Source organism: Sceloporus undulatus, chromosome 5 (genome assembly GCF_019175285.1).
Source record: "Sceloporus undulatus isolate JIND9_A2432 ecotype Alabama chromosome 5, SceUnd_v1.1, whole genome shotgun sequence".
Classification (NCBI taxonomy): Eukaryota; Metazoa; Chordata; class Lepidosauria; order Squamata; family Phrynosomatidae; genus Sceloporus; species Sceloporus undulatus.
In genome coordinates, this window is record NC_056526.1 from 190,028,753 (window position 1) to 190,043,271 (window position 14,519).

Consider the following 14,519-nt stretch of genomic DNA (forward strand, 5'->3'; position numbering starts at 1 on the left):
GTCGTAGGGTGGGACCCTGTCTCCTTCAAATGTGGGCACCTGGGGGGAGAGGTCTGTCCAGACTGTCTCTGCCAGTCTGGCACCCCCAAACACCCCTTGTCTCCCCCAAATGTGGGCACCAAGGGAGGGAGAGGTCTGTCCCCAAGGCCATTGCCCTTCTCTACCAGTTTGGTGCTTGTCCTAGTGGAAGCTGTTGGCACTTGGGGTGGGAGAGGTCATTGGCAGCTGCCCTTCTCTACCAGTCTGGTACCCCCAAACTACTGCTCTGCCAGTCTGGTGTTTGCCCTGGTGTTAGCTGCCTTCTCTACCAGTCTGGTGCCCCCAAGCAGCTCCTGTCTCCCCCCAAATGTTGGCACCTGGAGAAGGAAAGATCTGTTTCATCAGCAGCTGCCCTTCTCTATCAGTCTGGTACCCCCAAACTGGCGCTCTGCCAGTCTGGTGTCTGTCCTGATGACAGCTGCCCTTTTCTGCCAGTGGTGCCCACAAGCACATCCTGTCCCCTAAATGTTGGCACCTGGAGAGGGAGAGGTTTGTCTCATCGGCAGCTGCCCTCTGGTACCCTCAAAGTGGTGCTCTGCCAGTCTAATGTCTGCCCAGGGATGTAGCCGGGGGGATCTGGGGGTCCGGACCCCCCTTCCGTTAGAAAAATGAATGGTGTGTGCTGCTGCGCCGCCGCACTCAGCCCCATTATGGTGGCACTTAGTCTGGACCCCCCCCTTCCTAAAATCCTAGCTACGTCCCTGCCTGGTAGTAGCTGCCAGTCTGGTGCCCCCAAGGACCCTCTGTCTCCCCCTAAATGTTGGCACCAGGGAAGGGAAGGGTCTGTCCCAATAGTAGCTGCCCTTCCCTGCCAGTCTAGTACCCCCAAACTAGTGCTCTGCCAGTCTGGTCTCTGTCCTGGGGGAAACTGCCCTTCTGTGCCAGTCTGGTGTCCCCAAGTACCCCCAGTCTCTGCCTAAATATTGGCACCTGGCAAGGGAAGGGTCTGTCCCAGTGGCAGCTGCCCTTCTCTACCAGTCTAGTTTCCCACAAGCACCCCTTTTCTCCTCCCAATGTGAGCACCTGGGGAGGGAACACTTGAGGACAGACACCCCCCTGCCAAAAAAAAAGAAAAGAGGAAAAAGCAGATTTTGCACAAGACAGAGCCATCTGGTGGGAGGGTGGCACGGAGAGGAGGGGCAGAGGAGCCATGCCAATCCCCCCCCCCCAAAAAAAATCCAGTCTGCTCTCATCCTCGTGAACAGCTGCAGACTCCCTCTTCCTCCCATCCCTTTGAAAACCTCCTCCATCCCTCCTCCATCTCTCCTCCCATCCCTCTCTTTTACATCCTTGGAAGAAGAAGAAGAGTTCCCAGATTGCAAGCAGAGGAAAAGGAAGAAGAAAAAGAAAAAGAAGGGAGGGGCAGCCTCGGCTTCCTCTGGACCGACCCCCCCTCAACCCTGATACCCCCCTCCAGCCTGGAAGGAGGAAGCCAAGGTCCAGCAAAAGCCCAAAGCCTGCATCCCTTTGAAGAGCATCCTTTGCCTTGCCTTCGCTTGGCCCACCGCGCTCCCTCTAGCGGCCAAGAACAGGTATTGCGCCCTGGGCTTTCTTTTCCGGGCAGCTCAGCAGCAGCAGCAGCTGAAAATCAGGGGTCCTTTTCCTCGGCCCCCCAACCACGATCCCAGCCCCATAGCCAGCCTCCTGGGAGGGCATTGGTGGAGGCAACAACCTTGGCAGGTCAGGAGTCTCCAAGCTGCCAGCCCAGAGGAGAGAAGAGGGAGCCAGCTAGCCAGGTAAAGGGAGCTGGGGGGTGGGAGGGATGGGGGGGCAGAAATAGGGGTCCAGGGAGGATGGGGAACCTTCAGACACTCTCTGGGGGGCTGCTTTGGGGAGGGGGTATCCTTTGGAGGAGATGCTGTTTTGGGGATACTCCTTGGGGGGCTGGTATTTGGGGGGCTGCTTTGGGGGAGATCTTGGGTGATTTCTTGGGGGTGTGATGATTTGGGGGGCAGTGCTTTTGGGGGGTGTTGCTGATCTGTAGTGACTTTGGGGATATGTTGCTATTTGGGGGCATTGTTTTTGGGGGTGTTGCTGATCTATAGTGCTTTTGGGGATGGGTTGCTATTTGGGGGTATTGCTTTTGGGGGTGTTGCTGATCTATAGTGCTTTTGGGGTGGGTTGCTATTTGGAGGGCATTGCTCTTGATATTCTGTTTTGGGGGAGATCCAGGTTTTTTTGGGGGGTGGCTTTATTTGATTTTGCAAAGGCTCCCTCAATCCCCAGCAATTTCCCATTCCACACACACAGAAACACACACACACCCCTCCTCTCCCTCCTTCATGCCTCCAGCATGGCTGTGCAGAGGGTTCAGAGACCCAGAGCTACAGCCCCGTGCCAAGGGAGCCATGCAAAATGCCATGCTTTGTGGCCCTGAGCAGCAGTGAGGGAGCCAGGATCTGTGCAAGCACCCCTCCTCTTTCACCAATGTCTAAGCAGAAGAGCCAAGACCAGGCTTTTGGAGAAGCAATGCTAAACACAAGGCATCTTGGCTCTGCCACCCCCTTTCCATGCTTCAGATGAGCTGATCTGGTGCTGATGGGTGGAGAGAAAAAACCAAGGCAAGAATGAGGTAGGGGCTGTCTATTCTTACCAGAGGTAATCTCTTTATTTTTCCCTTGGTTATAATGGGGGAAGGAAGGAAGGAAGGAAGGAAGGAAGGTGTCCTTCCCATCACCACCACCTTCACTGCTTTGCTGGTGTGATTTTTTTTGTTAATGCAATCACATAGTAACCATTGCAAGAACCATTGCTGTTGGAAAGTCAGCAAGCAAGAGGACCCTGTTGGCATTATTATTATTATCATCATCATCATCACCATCAAAAAGAAGAAGGCAGGTGTTGGGTTCAAAGGGGGAGTGTTTCTAGAGCTTGCTCCCCTCTCTTGCAATTGCACCCCTGCAATAAAAAGTCTCTCACAACCATCTTGCATCCCATCCCTCCTCAGGTATTACAGTATCTGAGACCCTGCCTGTTGTTGCTTGCAGAGGTATCAATCCACCGTCGCTGGCTTTGCGTTGGTTCAGTTGGAGAAGCGGAGGCTTGGTTTGGATGGCATGGCTCAGGGATGTCTGGTTTCAATATAAATGAATGAGGCAAGATGGTCTTAAAGTTATAGGCCAGGTATCCCTGACTGCTGTGGGTCTGCTTCAGACCAGCAGGATTCATCTCCGTGACCAAGATGGTTTGTTTGCAAGATCACACGTGGTCCTGTATGGACAAGACCTTATTTCCAAACCTTTGCATGTAAGAGAATATAGCTATGTATCTATGGATTTCATTTTTTAAAAAGGAACATCCCTGAGATCTAACATTTTAACATTACGCTTTGCATTTGTAAGAAACAACCAATATTCCAAGAGAGTTTTTTTCTGTAGGTTTTTATTTATTTGTAAAAATTAGCTCACTCTTTTGATGGGGAAAAGCATGCTGGTATTTTGCCTGAAACTGCTAGTTTTGTAATGTCCTTTTTCTATAGGGCTTGGTGTTGTAAAATATATAAAAGGGGCATGATCTTAAGAAGCCGACAGTTCAAGATGTGCAGAACCGGTTCAAGGTTTTGTCACTGATCCACCTCTTAATCTGTGGGGAAAACGCCAATATTGAGTCAAATTTCATTTGCTATTGAGAAGTCTAGACTTTGCATTGATGTATTTTTGGGTACATTGGTTGCCATCACTTCGCCACTGCATTATGGGTTTTGTGGTTTTGCAGGTGTGTAAGGTATCAGTCTTCTCCTCTGCATGTTTTCAGTCCTGAGTGTGAATGTTGTTTGGTTCTTGTGTGTCAATACAGGTTGAATCTCCCTTATGCAAAGTGCTGAGGACCAGAAGTGTTTTGGATTATTTATGTATTTATTGGATTTTGGAATATTTGCATATATATATCATGCGATGGGACCCACATCTACATGTAAAATCTATTTATGTTTTGTATACAGCCAGAATGGTTTGAATGTTGGACTTCAACTCTGGAGGCCAGAGTTCGATTTCCAGCTCGAAACCATGAAACCCACTGGGCAACCTTTGGGCAAGTCACACTCTCTCAGCCTCAGAGAAAGGCAGTGGCAAACCTCCTCTGAAGAAACGTGCCAAGACAACCCCATGACAGAGGGTTGCCTTTGGGTCGCCCTAAGTCCAAAACGACGTGAAGGCACGCAGTAACAACCATACGCTTTTATACACGTATCCCAAAGGTAATATTAGATGCAACCTTATAAATAATGTTGTGCATGAAAGAAAGTTTGTGTACACTGGACCATCAGAAAGCACTATCTCACTATTCTGGTGCAAAAAACAAGAGGTGTTGTAAGAATGGAGTTTATGTGAGCAGAAGAGTAAGATTGTCTAGTTGTGTTCATACATGAAAAGACATGTCTGGGAAAGATGGGACCAGGGTCTGTTTTTGTGGTTATTGTTCTTCTTTCTTCAACCCATTATTGTTCAGTCTCCCAAGACTGATGGTTACTGTGCCCATTTTACAGATAGGCAACTGAGTCTGGGAGAGCCCAGGCCTCCCATTAAAGTCAGTGGCCAAACCAGAGCCCTTGTAAGCGTCTCTGTTTTGTATCAGATTGTGCATTTAAAAAGCGAACAGCCTGGATGCAAGTCCATCAAAAGCAATGGAGCCAATGTTAACAGTGGGCCATAACACACTGCAGAAATCATCCAGTTTGAGACCGCTGGAACTGCCCTGGCTCAGTGCCAGGGAATTCTGGGAACTGTAGTTTTGTGAACCTTCTCTAGCAAAGAGCTTTGGCACCACCACAAACCACAATTTCCAGGACTGAGCCAGGGCAGTTAAAGCGGTCTCAAACTGGACTATTTCTGCAGCATGTTTTGGCCCAATGGCACACCTCTCCCATTGCTTTCAATGAGTCTCTCTTCTAAGTATGACTGCAATTGCATCCAATGTGTTTCATGCAATAAGGACACCAATTATTTATTTATTTATCAAAAAGATCCCCCAAAGTATAGGAGATGGAGGGGGAAAGGAAATCTGGAACATTCTGATCTGCGTAGGAAGCTTTGGTTTTAAAAGGCAAGGATTGACTTCATAACACGATCTGCACTTGCCTCAGAGACTGGTAGTTCAATGCAGGTTTTAGGGTTTCTTCTTGCTTTAAAATATGTCTGTCCGTGGTTTAGATTTCATCACCTCTTACCTGGTTTTGTCCATCTAAGTCTGGACCCTTTATGCCAACTTACCTGGGAAGAAACACATCTTTAAAAAGCCTTGCTTTTGCACAGATTTGTATCCATTTGTGAACAATGACAAGGCTATGGACCTCTAGGGAGGAATGTTTTGCAAACGTCCCTAACTTGACATTCTCTACATTGCTTTGGACTACAAGTCTCATCATCTTCAGCCATGATGGTTTGCAGTGCCTCTTCGTTTTGTCTTCTGGACCTCAGAAATAATGCAGTCTGCTGCTGCTTTAACTGCCATGGCTCCATGGCATAGGATCCTGGGATTTGTTGTGGCACCAGAGCTCTCTGGCAGAGGAGGCTAAGCACCCCACAAAACTACAAATCCCAGAATTCCACAGCATGGAGCCATGGCGGTTAAAGTAGTGTGCAGCTGCATCACTGTCTTCCTTTGCCACCTCTTCTGTTTTCGCATTCACGGCAAGCTATATATAGTCTAGGGCAATTTAAGAAGCGACTTTCTCGCACGTTTCCTGCATCTCTCACCTCTTCTCTGAAGGTGTCTTGCCTTCTTTCAGACTATCTCTGTCACACTGGCAACACATTTGTTCTCCCCGAATGACCTCCTTGGTGAAACTGGCTTCTGCTGCAAATATTGTTGTGGTTATTGTGGTAAGTGCTGATAGCAAGAGTCTGTCCTAGTTTTGCACATTTGCTATTATCAGGCATGATGTTCATGAAGTAGTTTGAGGACCGTTCTGATTTGCTGCATTTTTGGGGTGTTTCCCCCCAGTATGACAATGATGGCCCAAGACACACTGCAAATATCATCCAGTTTGAGACTGCTTTAACTGCCCTGGCTCAATGCTGGGGAATCCTGGGAAGTGTAGTGTTTGTGAGACATTAGCCTTCTCTGTCTGACAGTTCTGGTGCCGCAATAAACTACAATGCCCAGGATTCCCTTGCACCAAAACCAAGGCAGTTAAAGCAGTCTCAAACTGGATGATTTCTGCCATGTATTTTGGACCGATGATGATGATGATGATGATGATGATGATGATGATGACACTTATTTATATCTCACCTTTCTTCCTAAAACTGGGGTGCAAGGCAGCTTCCAATTTATAACTACAATACGGCTTAAAACAGACCCCCAAAAGTGAACATTAAAATGGGATTGAACTTTTTCAGGGGTAGCCATGTTGGCCATATATAGAAAGCATAATAACATCCAAAATACACAAAAGAGAGATAGCAAAATGCTCAAAACAGGAAACATCCAGGGTTAGCCATGTTGGCCATATAGCAAATCCAAATCAAAAATCCACCAAACAGTGATACCTTTATTGGCCAACAAAAATGCACAACGTACATGTTACAAGCTTTTGAAGCTTCACTGGCTTCTTCATCAGGCAAATTGTTACAAAGCATACAGGAGGAAAAAGAAATGCAAGACGTCAGTCATAGGCCTGTGTATGATAGCAATCATGAAACAGTGATATCTTTAATCAGTCAGCCAAAATGCACAAAATCTACGACGCAGGATTTCTTCCGGCAAAGGTGTTAATAACCATAAAGGATGGGAAAATAAATTATAAAATGACTATGTTAGTCATGGCTTGCATTTTCCCAAGGTGTTGTTGGTGTTGTTCTTTAGGGGGGATATCTGTGCAACCAGTTCCCTCCTCCTGAACATGTGGCACCTGGAACAAAGCCTTCCAAAGTCCAATTTGAATTCCCTTCACAATGCAAAAAGGTATTTCCTCTGAGATCCCAGATGACTCCATCTTTTTGTGGGGTTGCAGCCCTTTTTGTTCAGCAGAGAATGCTGAGTCTCTCAAGAGAAGCCCCCATGCTTTTGCTTTTGGAAAATTGCAGGTGTTGTTTTGGCAAAACATGCCAAGTGTAATCCCAATTTCATAGTCTCATTGGAAGTGATCCCAGGGGCTATCCAGTCAAACCCTCATTTGCCATGCAGGAACACACAGTCAAAGCATTCCTGACAAATGGCCATCCGCCTCTGTTTTGTTTAATTTAGTTTTTAAAAATTAAAAAATAAATAAATGTATTACCTTTGTTGGACAATATTCAAATGATTTCATGCCATACGTAAAATGATAAAACACCATTCAAAGATAAAAAGCAATTCAGTCTGAAACAGCCCAGACTCATCAAGCCATTCTTTTAAAACTCTCCATATTAAAATCCTGCCAGAATGAAAAGACCTTTAACTAGAGGTTTGGAATAGGATCGATGTGGAAAAATTAGAAAGGAATGTGTGATCTAACTGAAGATGCAACTGCAGCCTTTTAAATGAGGCTGGGAATTAGAAATGGGAATTGCATGGCCTTCCAGATGTTGGACCGCAGTTCCCAACATTCCATATCGTTTGCTATCCTGGTCAGGGCTGCTGGGACTTGCAGTCCAGAAACATCTGGATTCCCACATGATTACATGACCCCCCCCCCCTTCCCCCCCTGCCTTTGTATCTTATCTTCCAACTTGGTCTTTCAAACCATTGTCATTTCTTTTCCAAATTCATTATAAGCTTTGTCATACGGTGGGGGAACCAGCTAGGCGACAGTTGGAAAATATTGTTTTCCTGCAATGAATGACCGGATCCATTGTTGGAGGAAAGCAAACATAAGGTGAGTGTCAGTCAAGCATCGATAAAGGCACCGTTTGCTCCACATATTGCAAATGAGATGGAGAAACAAAGCCTATCTTTTCGCATATCAGACCAGCGGTTTTGGTGTATCAGCATCAAATGCCACGCTACTGGAAATCAGCTGTCAGATCCTGCGTGGATAAAACTAGGAATGTAGGGCAGGCTTCTGCCAATGCAAAGCCCATGTAAATGTGGTGGGAAGTGTGGGTGGCTGCTTGAGAAAGTTTCTTATTTTTGCACTACAATTTAGACATTCGTTCCATTTATTTTCTTCTGGGTTCACAAAAATAATAAGCCAAAAAAACACCTGACAATAGAGCCAGTGTGGCATAGTAGTTTGTGCATTAAACTATGACTCTAGGGACCAGGGTTCAAATCCCAGCTTGGCCATGAAACCCAGTGGTTGGCTTTGGGCAAGCCAAATGCTCTGAGGCTCAGAGGAAGGCAATGACAAACCCCATCTGTAGTCATCTGAGCACTGGACTAGGATACTGGGGACCTGAGTGTGAATCCTGGTTTGGCTACGAAAAACCAACCAGGTGGCCTTGGGCAAGTCGCACTCTCTCGTCCTCAGAGAATGGCAATGGCAAACCCACTCTGAGGAAGCGTGCCAAGAAAACCCTGTGATAGGGTCGCCATAAGTTGGAAATGACTTGAAGGCACACAACAACAACAAAGTCTGAAGCCAAATTTAAAACAATCACATTAAAACCATAGCTTAGAAACAATATAAAATCATCCCGAAGCATTAAAAGTTTAAAATAATGCATGCACACCGTAAGAAGGCTCCTTGCAAGCCATTACCCCATTAAAAGCCTGTTTGAACAAGGTCTTTGCCTGCCAATGGAAGGAGAGCAGGGAAGAAACTAGCCTAACTTCCCATGGAAGAAAACATGGAGGGGGAGCTGTGTTGGCCATTTAACAAATACAAACAAAATGACATCAGTGATACCTTTTACTGGCCAACCGAAATGCATAATATACTTGTTGTCAAGCTTTAGAAGCTCCATGGGCTTCTCCATCCGACTAACATCTCCAGTTGTATGTTTTCTTCTCCTGTTTGGTTTGTAACATCTTGACTGATGAAGAAGCCCGAGAAGTTTTGAAAGCGTGCAACAAGTGTGTGTGTGTGTGTGTGTGTGAAGTATATCTTAAAAGTCCATAGGATCATAGAAACGTAGAGTTGGAAGAGACCACAAGGGCCATCCAGTCCAACCCCTTTCTGCCATGCAGGAACTCTCAGTCAAAGCATCCCCATTGACAGATGGCCATCCAGCCTCTGTTTAAAGACCTCCAAAGAAGGAGACTCAACTATAATCTCTGAGGAAGGAGTGTGTCCCACTGTCAAACAGCCCTTACTCTCAGGAAGTTCCTCCTATTGTTGAGGTGCAATCACTTTTCCTGGAGCTTGCATTCATGCTCCATCCTCAATGTGAGACCCCTTGAAATACTTAAACAGGGCCATCATATCACCTCTTAACCATCTTTTCTCCAAGCTAAACATACCCATCTCCCTAAGCCACTCCTCATAAGGCATGGATTCCAGACCCTTCACCATTTTAGTCACCCTCCTCTGGACATACTCCAGCTTCTAAACATCCTTCTTGAATTGTAATGTTCAGAACTGGATGCAGCATTCCAGAGAAAGGCTTCCCTCAAAGATCTTAAAAGTTGGACAAGTTCATAGAAGGCGATAGAGTTTTTGAGACTGTCTGGACCCAATCCGTATAGGGCTTTAAAGGTCATAGCCAGTGCTTTGAATTGCGCCTGGAAACGGACTAGTAGCCAGTGAAGTTGTTGCAGTTTGGGAGTTGTGTGTTCCTTTTAACCAGCTCCAGTCAACAGTCTGCTCACAGCATTTTGGATCTGCTGCAGTTTCTAAACAGTTTCCAAAAGCAGCCCCACATAAAACATATTACAGTAATGTGAAGGGGATATAATCAAGGCATGTGTTGCCGTAGCCAGATCTGACTCTTTAGGAATGGGCACGACTGCTGCGCTAGCTTTTACTGTGCCAAAGCACTCATGGGCACTGCCAAAACCTGAGCATCCAGGCTCAGATCCGGGTCTAGAAGAACACCCAAGCTGTGAACCTGAGATTTCAAGGGAGTGTAACCCCATCCAGAATGGGCTGAATCCTTGATCTGTCTATTGACTTACCAAGAACACCTCAGTCTTGTCTGGATTAAGTTTGTTGGTTCTCACCCAGAACCAAAAGTGCAACATAGTGGTTTGAGTGTACAACTATGACTCTGGAGGCCAGGGTTCGATTCCCAGCTCAGCCGTGAAACCCACTGGTGATCATGGGCAAGTCACACTCTCTCAACCTCACAGGATGGCAATTACAAACCTCCCCTGAATCAATCTTGCCAAGAAACTCCCATGATAGGGTAACCGCCAGTTGGAAATGACACACAACAACAACAACAACAACAACAACAATAATAACAACAGTACCCAGACTCCCCAGCCAAGGTGGCCTCAGGAGATGTGTTGCCTAATTGTATGAACTATGGCTAGAACATCTTTCTGATGTTCTAAGCTAGCGATTGCAATTTCTCCAGCATTCTTCATCAGTGGCAAGGGAAGACAGACAAAATCTGCTGGCTTTCAGCAGCCTTTTTCTCAGTGTCTTACGTCCTCCATGGTGCCATTTTCATTCCTCCGCCTCCTCTTCCACTGGGGTAGCTACTTGATCGTGGTGGACCAACAGACCTCCAGACACAGTCTCAAAAAAGATAGTAGATCTGAATTTTATGTGGAGGTTCCCAAATAAATTTAGTCCTCGGCATTTCAGACTTATAGAGTTGGAAGGGACCCTTGTAATTCAACTCCTTTGGCAGCACAAGACTCCACAGTGATAGCATCCTTGATAGGTGACAATCCAACCTGTTTAAAAATCTACAGCATTGGAGAGTACTCCACCTTCAAGGCGGTTTATTTCACTGCCAAACTGCTCTTACCATCAGGCAGTTTGAATCCAGAATGAAGTAGCAGAGAAGGACCTCCACCGGAAACCAGGGTGAACCTTCTAGAGAAGATACCAGTGGGCAAGATGGTACAATGGTCTGTACAGTATGAATCAGCAGAATGGGGCAACAGTCCCTTTTTTTTGGACTACAGCTCTCAGAATCCCTCATCCAGCATGGCCATTGGGACATCTGGGAGTTGACTTCCAAAAGAGGAACATCCCTAGGCTCTGCTCAGCTGTCCGTAGATACATCCACTGGTGAATTAGAGGCATCTCCTTAACCTGTTTTCTAGTGTGCTGTTCAGTCTTGGCTGAACTTCTACATTGCTGTCCAAAGTGCTGAAACTCTTGTGTTGAGATAGATCAGCACCATGGATGGTTCCTTTAGGGAGAAAACTAAAACACGGAGTGAATTCATTATCCTACTGACATGGAAGCCACCCCTGACACTGGTGTTGCTTCCCCTCTTCAATCCCTCCTGCACCCCATAGGTTTCCAAATTGTATATTGGCCTCTACTGACAGGACCTTCAAATGTGTCTTAGCACATGCACTTCTCTGAATAGCTAGAAGATCTAGGAGAGGGGTGAGCTAAGTGTGCAGTGGTGTGGGACACATGTTTCCCTTGGGACCCATACCTTTGGCCCCTAAATCCCCCGTCTTTTTTAAATAAAACTTTGGAGTTGATTGTCAGGTCATTTTTAACTGAAAGCTGTAGAACTGGCAAGTTGTGGGGAAGAGTGTGTCATTTGTTGGCTGCAGGTGTTGAAACAATGGCCTTCTGTCATTCCTGCCACATTATCACACATCATCCAGAGATCATCCAGGCAGTCTGAATCTACCCTCCACCAACCCTGGCTGGATATTATTCACTTTCCACTTTCTATCTCTAGCTGCTCTTCACAACAATTTCCATGACAACCCTTTTTACCTGTTGCTTTCTGCTAGTCTGGAAAAAAGAAACCTAGCTCATACCATTGAGCCAGTGTTACCATAGCAGAGGGGTGGGCAGCTGTGGAGGGCCTGGGACCAATTTTCTGCCCCTAGAGTTCCCCAGGGCTCGCACAGATTGCTTAAAATCCTTCTCGCAGCCCCAAAACCAGAACCAGGAGTAGCAAAAAGAGGATTTGAGAGCTATCCAAGGTTCTGAACAACAAGGGCATTCGCAGCTACACAGTTGTACCATGCTGGTATTCAACAGAAGGGTGGAGTAGTGCAAGGACTACTTAACTACATGACTATAGACTACACAAGTGTCATGTAGGGTCTCAGTTCATATGTTCTTCTTCCTTCCTTCTGGCAAAGAAGAGAAATAGAATTTGAGGAAGGGGTCTTATTTCCATCCCAAGTCAGGAAGAAAGCATGCTTTTATGTTGTTATTATATACCTTCACGTCAACGCTGACTTACGGCAACCCTATGTTAGGATTTTCCTTTGGAGGATTTGTTCAGCAGAGGCTTCCCATTGTCTTCTTCTGAAGCTAGGAGAGTGGGACTTGTCCAAAGCCACCCAGAGGGTTTCCATGGCTATTTGACTCTGTCTCCTGGAGTCCAACTCCTAGTCCAAGTCTTAAAGCACTGCACCACATAGGCCCTTACATACTACAAAGGAGCAGAGTTCAAACTACAAGTGACACTACACACACTACCTAGTAGTGGGTCTCAGATTCCAAAATTCCTTATGCTACAAATTTTATGTGCCTTCAGGTTGACTCTGACTCATGGCAAACCTCCTCTGAATAAGTCTTAAATGTCATAGGTTTACTTTAAAGTTAAAGGCATTCCCCATTGACAAAGTCGTCAAGTTGTGTCTGACCCTAGGGGCCAATGCTCATCTCTGTTACTAAGCCAAAGAGCCAGAGTTGTCAGAGGCTATTCTGTGATCATGAAGCAAGTATGACAGCACAGAACATTATTTACCTTCCCACTGAGAAGTGGTACCTATTTATCTACTTGCATTTGCATGCTTTCGAACTGCTAGGTTGGCAGAATCTGGGACTAGCGATGGGAGCTCACCCCTTCATGCGGCACCTGGGCCTCCAACTGCCAACCTGCCAATCTTGCAGTCAACAGAATTGACTTCCTAACCACTTGAGACACTGCAAAAGATTTGCTTTAGGATCACTATAAATCAGAAATGACTTGAAGGCACACAACAACAAACTACTACAGTACTGCCACAATTGTAATCTCCTCCCAACCTACATTACCGGGCATCATGGAGAGAAGGAGAGACATTCTGATCACAGCTGGAGCACAGATGAATAATGTCTCCATCAGTTTTGGGGGCAAGGTTGGTCCAGGTGACCTTACTTAGTTAAATACAGTATACTTAACTAAGTAGGAGGCATAGAATACTGCCTGTTCTTTCCATCCCTACCCCAACTGTGTTGACCCAACCTTGTTGGAACCTCCCCAGATGGCTATGTTGCTTTTCCTTTGACATGATCAGTTGGTGGTTTCTCAGCCTTTGTACACCGATCTTCTCTCCTACAGCTTGGTTACTGGAAATGAGAGCTTTCAAATAAAATAGGTGGCAATTTTTGATTTCACTCCTTTTTCTTTTGGCCCTGCCCTCAATGGAATATAGTCCTCCAAGAATGTGTGAGTGGATGTGCGCCTTCAGGTCGCCTGTCAGCTTACGGCAAACCCATGAATTTCAAGGGTTTTATTAGGCAAGGAATCCTCAGAGGTCGTTTTGTCAGTATCTTCGTCTAAAATGCAGTGGGCCCTTGGTATCCGCTGTGGTTCAGTCCCAGGACCCTCCATGAATACCAAAATCCATGGATGCTCAAGTCCCATTAAATATAATTACATAATAAAATGATGCCCCTTATATGAAATGACAAAATAAAGGAATTTACATATATGTTTTTGTTATTTTCAAGCCACGGATGGTTAAATCTGTGGTCCAAGTGTCCATGGATATGGAGAGCCAACTGTATAGCCTACAGCATTTGGTATTCATTGGCCGTCTCCCATCCAAGGACTAACCAGGAATGATCCTGCCCAGCTTCCAAGGTCAGACATGATCTGGAGGCTTTATGGTATTTAGGCATGTAGATGCTGTTTAATAACAGTATGCAAAATTGGGACCTTCCCCAATGTTGAACCTGTCTCTTTTATCAATGAGCCCGGAATTCAAGGTCACTTTTCCAAAGTAATAAAAGGACATGAGTTCACACATCACTGTCTATTAGTATTCTGCTGGCAAGGAATGAGTAAGGAAGAAAAATAAAATAGAAAAGCAATTTAGCCTCTCGCTCTTCAATTGGTCTAGAAGCCATGTTACATATTAGTTACTTGCCTTAAGCTTTCAGAGTTCGATTCAAAGTGTTGACTTCAGTCTATAAAGCACAAAAAGGAGTGTGTCTGCAAGTCCTTAAGGAACTGAAATTGATTTAATGTACAGGTTGATTGTACCTTATCTGGATTCCAAAATCTGAAATACTCCAAAACTGGCTGAGATAGTGACACTTTTGCTTTCAGATGGTTCAAGGTTCATGATTCATGACCAAATTATTTAAAATATTGTGCGTAAAATTACTTTTAGGCTATGTGGATGAGGTGTATATGAAACATACATGGATTTCATCTTGGGTCCCATCTCTAAGATATCTCAGATATATGCAAATATTCCAAAATCTGAAAAAATCTGAATTCCAAAACAATTCTGGTTCCAAGTGTTTCAGATAA

General features: G+C 45.6%; 1 protein-coding gene across 1 annotated transcript in view; it reads left to right on the plus strand.

Annotated features, from left to right (window-relative positions):
• The first annotated feature begins 1,334 nt into the window (after positions 1-1,334).
• Positions 1,335-14,519, plus strand: part of FBXO41 (F-box protein 41) — a 66,316-nt gene continuing 53,131 nt past the window's right edge. Inside the window, exon 1 of the mRNA XM_042466434.1 lies at positions 1,335-1,775. The gene's annotated coding sequence lies outside the window, so the exon portion shown is untranslated. The remainder of the gene's footprint in view (positions 1,776-14,519) is intronic.